At 34.6% G+C, this 8,196-nt stretch overlaps 1 long non-coding RNA gene across 2 annotated transcripts; it reads left to right on the top strand.

Moving 5' to 3' along the window:
* Positions 1-1,245: 1,245 nt before the first annotated feature.
* Positions 1,246-7,919, top strand: LOC149270298 (uncharacterized). 2 transcript variants are annotated; one of them, XR_016269542.1, is made up of 2 exons: positions 1,246-1,644; positions 2,827-7,919. It is a non-coding gene; the product is annotated as an uncharacterized LOC149270298 (long non-coding RNA). The 2 variants fall into 2 exon arrangements; XR_016269541.1 differs by having other exon boundaries at positions 1,246-2,752.
* Positions 7,920-8,196: the final 277 nt, after the last annotated feature.

Below are 8,196 nucleotides of genomic sequence, written 5' to 3'. Positions count from 1 at the left end.
TGTGTGTGTTTTCCTGGTGACAAATGTGCATTGTGTAATTCGAGTTCGGTGTTTGCGCATTGTTTGTGTTATTGCATTAATTTACGACAATATGGCCCGTAATTAGTTGGAATTTGATTACGGCATTGCAGTGCAGGCTTCTGGCAGGCTGCATTGCGCGTAGTCTGAGTGCCTCTCTGTGTTTTGAAGTTGTAATTAGACGAGCATGTTAAATAGCTTAGACTCATATTGTGAATCCAATGGAGTCATATAACCTATCTTTTAAATGGAGATTAAAGTCTGAACCTTTAACATTCTCTTTTACTATTATTTGCAGGAAAATAATTCGGAAACTTGTTTACAGTGCAATGATAACAGATAACTGTTTATTTAATATACATTTCATAGAGTATATGCAAAATTATATAGAACTACCAATCTGCTCTACATTTATATATTTATAAATCTTATAATTTATTGTATTTATGACTTACAAGGAGAACTAAATAGACGGTAATATTTAATTCTCTCTGTAAGCAATAAATACCTATTTGGTACAAATATTAATTTATATAGATTAACTGCATCTTAATCCATTTAAAATAGTTGAATAAGAATATATAAATAGAAATATAAATAATTGAATTATATATAATACATACGAGTATTGTCTGAAGAATGAAAGAAGAATCTGGCAAAAATAAAAATATATTTACAAATCGAGGCAATGATTCCAACATTAAATGCAAAAAGAAACAGAAGTTACGTAATATAGAGAAAAAAATGAATATAGCAATTTTCAGACTAGTATGATAAACTTATTTAATAATAGAATAGAATGGTGAAATTTCAGCATTCAAGTAAAAGAATTGCGGAAAATTTCAATCAATGTCTCATTAGAACAATTCACAAATATCACGGTATAACCACACATTTATATCATGTATAAAAACATTTATAGATGTATAAAGCTAGCCAAATAGTTGCATCAAACACGAAAAACAACAGACCATAAGGTTGAAAATAACTACTGATAGAGTCATAAAAAGTGGACCATAGTGGACGGCAGACAGGGGCACAGAGACGGAGCAGGCAGAGAACAAATGCAACTTGATTAATGCACCTCAAACACAGCAACAAAACAACAATAAAAAACGAAATGGACAAGCCACAACGCAGCGCTGATGAGTCTATTACAGACAATAACAACAAAAGCAACTGACACAATTGCAATTGCCCATGCACACACACACACACAGATACAGATACACCCATACGCTTATAGGCTTACCCACCCCTCCAATCCACCCTGTGCACCAGTACCAGCAAAAAAAAAGGGCACGCGAGTTACCAACCCAACAACACACACAAACACATATTCAATAATTCTTTGTACACACATAAGCACACACAAAAACACTCAAACACACACAAACACATATTCAATAATTCTTTGTACACACATAAGCACACACAAAAACACTCAAACACACACACAATTATAAAATACCTACACATAAGCATTGTACTCTTTGTAAGAAGATACGAAACAAAGAAACCAAAAAACTTAGAAATAAAGACTCACTTCTGTTTTGGCATTTGAATGAAGAGGACGTTTTATTAATATCTTGACACCTACATATATACACCATCTAGCTCCCGATGGTAATTGGCGCAGCCGGTTAAGGAATGGATCTACTTATAATCATGCTAAGTATCATTATTTTTGTGAAGTTCACTAAAGTGGAGTAACTGTGTATAAGATGCATTGCTAAATGGAACGGAATCAATCGCTGATAATCGTTACCACAAAAAAAAAAAAAAAAAAAAAAAAAAAATATATATATATATATATATATATATATATATACATATATATTGCAGTCTATGTATAAACATGTACACATGTACCTAATTTTAAATAACAAATGTGTTGCGATTGGGCAGAATCAATCGTTGATAATTGCTGTTATCGCAACATTATTCATTAAAAATATATACATATGTGGATATGTATGCATATGAACATCTTGTGGTGTGATATATGTATGAAATCAAACGCTGATCATCGTACTTCATACACAACAAACATTCATTCACAAACTCATGATGTGGTGGGGTGGAATCAATCACTGATAATCACTACTGCCACAGCATGATTAAACAACATAGTAATGTATTTGTGAATTTGTACATGCAGTACATATATGCAGACATACGTAACTAGAAAATCGTCTATTATTTCACAACTACATGAAATTTTAAGACACGCTATGAAAAATAAATAAAAAGCAGCAACGCCACAATTCTGCGTTTCGCCGCCGACCTAACGGAATCTTGAATTTCGGTCGTCACTCTCAACACTAAAGAGGCTCTGATGTCCGGCGCCACTAGACACGCGACAGAATTACAACGCTCAAAACTCAAGAAATTTCGGCCGACAATAACAAATCTATGCAACATACAATATATGGCGCCACTAATCTGTCTTTCGACGCCGCCACCGTCGCTTATTTCGGCGAAACGAAATATGCCTGGCGTCACACATTCGCACAACTACGCTACAAAATATGTAGTTTGTAGTGAAAGACACTATTCAATGAGCAACTCGCAAAACTACAAGATCAGTTGCGACACAGAGCTCAAACAGAAAAGACATACAGCTTACAAATAATCTCATAGTGCAGTGATAAATAGTCGTAATCGCTCATGTGAACAGAAAAGTCTATAAAATCAAACGTTGATAATTATACGACTTAACTGATCGGCTTTGGTAAAACACATACGCAAATTTTCATAGTATATATCATTTTCATTCTTACGTTGTTTTCCCCTACGGTGAATTAGATCCGATGAATTCTGGCGCAACAACTTTTATACCAACGCAGCATTCGTAAAACTGGTGTCAATACCACAAGCAATAGCATTTTATTAAGGAATGTCAAAGCGATATACACTTCGGCCAAGAACATCTACCAGGCAAATCATAAAAATAAGCGAAAACACAGTTTATCCTCCCAACGAAAACTCAATGGACTCCGGCAACGCCTCGGTATCACTTCCGTCTACTATATCGACTTCAAACGGTACACCTTCAACAATTAGCATGGATAACACTCCAACAACTTTAACCCCAACCGACATCCTCGCTTTCATCAAGGAAGTACCTACCTTTGACGGAACCCCTAATCAACTGCAAGACTTCATCGTTAATGTGGAAGAAGTGATCACATCTATGCAAGGAATCGACCAGACACCGTACAGCTCCCTTCTACTAAGAGCTATCAGGAATAAAGTCATAGGAAGAGCTAATGACGCGTTAAAACTGTGCGACACTGGACTCATCTGGAATGACATTAAGGCTAATCTGATTCAACATTATGGTAACAAAAAAAGTGAAGCTATGCTTATTCACGATTTGCAAAACATTTCTGATAACTTATCTTTAGGTCAACTTTTTTATGGTATTTTGAAAATAAGATCTCAATTAACAGACAAATTACGAAACGCAAATCAATACTCGACCGACAAAGCTAAACTCTATGACGAAATTTGCTTGAATACATTTTTAATCCACTTGCGAGAACCTCTTAAAACTTCAGTAAAATCAAAAAATCCGCAAGATATTAACGAAGCCTACGAATATTGCCGTATAGAAAAGACCTTCTATTCTCAAAAACCAAATAACACTCAGAAAATTAGAGCACAAATAACACCATATTCACGCCCCCAAAATATAAAAAATCATCCTAACAATAACCCACAGTATAACAATAGAAGCAATTCATATAGAAATTCTGCAGCCATCACTCAGCCTAACTATCACAATAATAATAGAAATTCAACTCTAAATCCTTTCAACTCAACAATCACCCCCAACAATCAATTACATAATATTAATGAACAACAATCATCAACTGAACTTTGCAATATCAACGACGCAGAAAATTTTTTCAAAACTGCCTCCAAGACTCAACAGGGTACTTAACAAAAAGAACACATGGCTCAACACTACCATTCATATGGATTAATTCCATCACAAACCAACCCATCAAATTTTTAATAGATACAGGTTCCACAAATTCATTTATAAGCCCAACTTTAGTTTCCAATGTCGATCGCAAAACTCTCAATAATCCTGTAACTATCCAGACTGTCTTAAATCAACATGTCATTAGAGAAAAAACCATTATTCAATCGCTTACAGAGTTTAAAGAAGAAATGATTTTGGAGTTTCTTCTTTTCGACTTTCATCCACATTTTAAAGGCCTGTTTGGAATGGATATTCTAAGAAAATTAAAAGCCAATATTAATCTAGCCTGTTTTTGTCTTGAAACTCCAAAATCATGTTTAAAAATTTGTATACAAGACAATCCAGTAACCGAAGTACATGTTATACCCGCTCTATCAAAAGTCTTAATAAATCTTCCAGTCCAGTTGAAGCAAGGTGATTTTTACAGTCAAGAAACAATTTATAACAAACACTTGAATATATCAGAAGGACTATACAAATCAGCTAACGGATATAGCAATATGTTAATTACAAACAAGTCCCACGAAGATCAGCCACTATATTTGGAACAGCCATTAAAAACCACCCCCTATAATCAAAATCAATTTGTTGAAATATACAATATAGCCTCAGATAATCAAAATCCTCAACATATCCACAAACCAATCACCACATTAAGAACCGACCACCTTAACTCCGAAGAGAAAATCGCGCTAACACAACTTTGTAGTAAATACATAGACATTTTCTATGACGATAGTCAAAAGTTAACGTTCACCAATGACATTAAACACTATATACACACAACTGATAATACGCCAATCTTTGTCAAATCCTATCGCTATCCTTTCGCCTTAAAAGAGGAAGTAAAAAACCAAATAGAGTCAATGCTGAAACAAAATATAATTACAACCAGCTATTCACCTTGGAGTGCCCCAGTTTGGGTAGTTCCAAAAAAAACAGGCCCAAATGAAAAACGAAAATGGAGGCTAGTTTTAGATTATCGTAAACTCAACGAAAAAACAACTTCAGACCGCTACCCCATTCCGAATATAAACGATATTCTAGATCAACTCGGTAAATCCACCTATTTCTCAACGCTCGATTTAGCCAGTGGATTTCACCAGATTGAAATGAACCAAGCGGACAGATATAAAACAGCCTTTACAGTAGAAAGTGGTCACTTTGAGTTCGTCCGTATGCCGTTCGGGTTGAAGAACGCTCCTGCAACGTTTCAAAGAGTAATGGACCATATCCTTAGAGATCTTGTAGGTTCCATCTGTCTGGTTTACTTGGACGATATTATAATTTTTTCGACATCTCTGCAAAAACATCTGACTGACATTAAACAAGTTTTTGATAGGCTCAGATCCGCTAACTTTAAATTACAAATTGCAAAATCTGACTTCCTTCGAAAAGAGGTTAATTTCCTAGGCCACATAGTGACTCAAGATGGTGTTAAACCTAATCCCAACAAAATAAAAGCCATTCAGGAGTTCCCCATCCCAAAAACCAGGAAACAAATTAAATCATTTCTAGGGCTCCTTGGGTATTATCGAAAATTCATTAGGGACTTTGCACGCATAACAAAGCCCCTAACACAGCAATTAAAAGGCACAAAAGCGGTAACCATTGATGAAGAATACTGTAAAGCCTTTGAGTTTTGTAAGACATTACTTTGCAACAATCCAATATTGGTTTACCCAAATTTCAACAAACCTTTTATATTAACCACTGATGCAAGCAATTATGCCATTGGCGCTGTTTTATCACAAAAATTAGCTGGAAATGACAAACCTATTTCTTATGCGAGTCGTACATTATCTGATGAAGAAACACGTTATTCTACGACAGAAAAAGAAATGCTTGCAGTTTACTGGGCAGTAAAACACTTTAGGCCTTACTTATTCGGAAAAAAATTTATCTTAGTCTCGGATCATAAGCCATTAACATGGAACACAGGGCCATTTTCCACCAACGATAAAGTTGCCCGTTGGAAATTGCAGTTATTGGAATACGAGTTTGAATTTCAATACAAAAAAGGCTCTCAAAACGTGGTTGCAGATGCACTTAGTCGTATCCGTTCCGAAACAGACATTAGCGTAAACCATATAGACGCAGAAATTTCTAATAACCTTTCAACCAACATCCCAACTATTGAAAAACCACTTAACGACTTTAACTTGCAGATTGTTTTAACTGAGGGCATTCCTGCTTCTTGTAAGGTTTCTACTCCCTTTAAAAATAAATTAAGGCAAACAATCACCGAACCCAGCTTTACCACAGATATTGTACTGGACATCTTAAAGAAAACATTAAAACCAAACAGGATATGCACAATTTACACATCAGACAACATTTTTAAGATAGTGCAAGATGTGTTTTCTAAAGAGTTTTCTCACAATAAACTTTTCAAATTGTTTAGGTGTACAACTTTCCTAAATGATATTACTAATACTACTGACCAAGAAAAAATTGTCAATGATTATCACAATAATAACAATCACCGAGGTATTGATGAAACACTAATGCATCTTAAAAGAAAAGTTTACTTTCCATATATGAAAAGTAAAATAGCACAGATAATAAAGAGTTGTGAAATTTGCCTCACACTTAAATATGATAGACAGCCACAAAAACCACCTTTTCAAGTACCACAAACTCCTTGCAAACCAATGGAAATAATTCATATAGATATATACACGATAAACAAAAACTATAACCTTACACTAATAGATAAGTTTTCAAAATTCGCATGTGCCTACCCTATACCCAACAGGACCTGCATAAACGTCGTTACTTCCATGAAACATTTTTTTAGTCTTTTTGGAATACCTAAAAAACTAATCTATGACCAAGGTGCAGAGTTTTCCGGCAGTATATTTAAAGACTTTTGCAATCAATATGACATCCAATGCCATGTAACATCCTTCCAACAGTCATCCAGCAACTCCCCGGTAGAACGACTACATTCAACACTTACCGAAATTTATAGAATAATCACCGAACTAAAAAAAAAATACAAGCAGACAAATAAACACGAAGAAACTCTTTCTGAAACACTTCTCACCTACAATAATGCTATACATTCATCTACAAAACTCACACCTTTCGAACTTTTCACTGGACGCACTCATATTTTTGAACAAACTATTAAATACGACAATAATCACGAATATTTGCAAAAATTAAATTTCTTCCGATCAAAATTATACCAAGAGGTAAAAGAAATGTTACATAAAAATACCAAACACAATTTGGATAAACTTAATGTTGCTAGAAAATCTGCAACACTTGTATCCAATAATGATACCATATTTAGAAGGGAGAATCGTAGAAATAAGCTAACACCAAGATTCTCCAAACATAAAGTTTTACAAGATAATGGCAACACAATTATCACTACACACCCACAAAAAATACATAAATCTAAAATAAGGCGAACAACATAATAATAGGCAGTATAATTTTTAATTTTAATGTATACTATTCATAGTACTTAAGCATAGTATAAACAAAAGATGACATTTTATATTATACTTTATCTTTATTTTTGTGTTGTGTTGGTCTCACATCCTTTGAGTATGCTCAATCCACATAACAAATCAGTGGTATCCACCTGGACACCCTGTTTTTAATCATTTGCTTCATTTTGGGGAGGGAGGAGTTACCAACCCAACAACACACACAAACACATATTCAATAATTCTTTGTACACACATAAGCACACACAAAAACACTCAAACACACACAAACACATATTCAATAATTCTTTGTACACACATAAGCACACACAAAAACACTCAAACACACACACAATTATAAAATACCTACACATAAGCATTGTACTCTTTGTAAGAAGATACGAAACAAAGAAACCAAAAAACTTAGAAATAAAGACTCACTTCTGTTTTGGCATTTGAATGAAGAGGACGTTTTATTAATATCTTGACACCTACATATATACACCATCTAGCTCCCGATGGTAATTCGCGCTCTACGCACTAATATAAAGTCCATAAACGAAGCGCCAACCGCACTGGCTAAAAAATAAAGTACACAAAGAGGCCCTCATAAAAGGGAGCACGGCTAAAAATTGGCAACATTAACAGGCCAGGCTGACCAGGCACACACACACACACACATAATGATGACAAGGATAATGTGCGAGCAGTCAGATGCGAGTTGTGAAATAAAAATAAATG

Source organism: Drosophila arizonae, chromosome 2, assembly GCF_054131065.1.
Source record: "Drosophila arizonae isolate 15081-1271.41 chromosome 2, UAZ_ARI_1.0, whole genome shotgun sequence".
Classification (NCBI taxonomy): domain Eukaryota; kingdom Metazoa; phylum Arthropoda; class Insecta; order Diptera; family Drosophilidae; genus Drosophila; species Drosophila arizonae.
The sequence above is the reverse complement of the archived record's forward strand: the minus strand, read 5'-3'. Positions and strand labels throughout refer to the sequence as shown.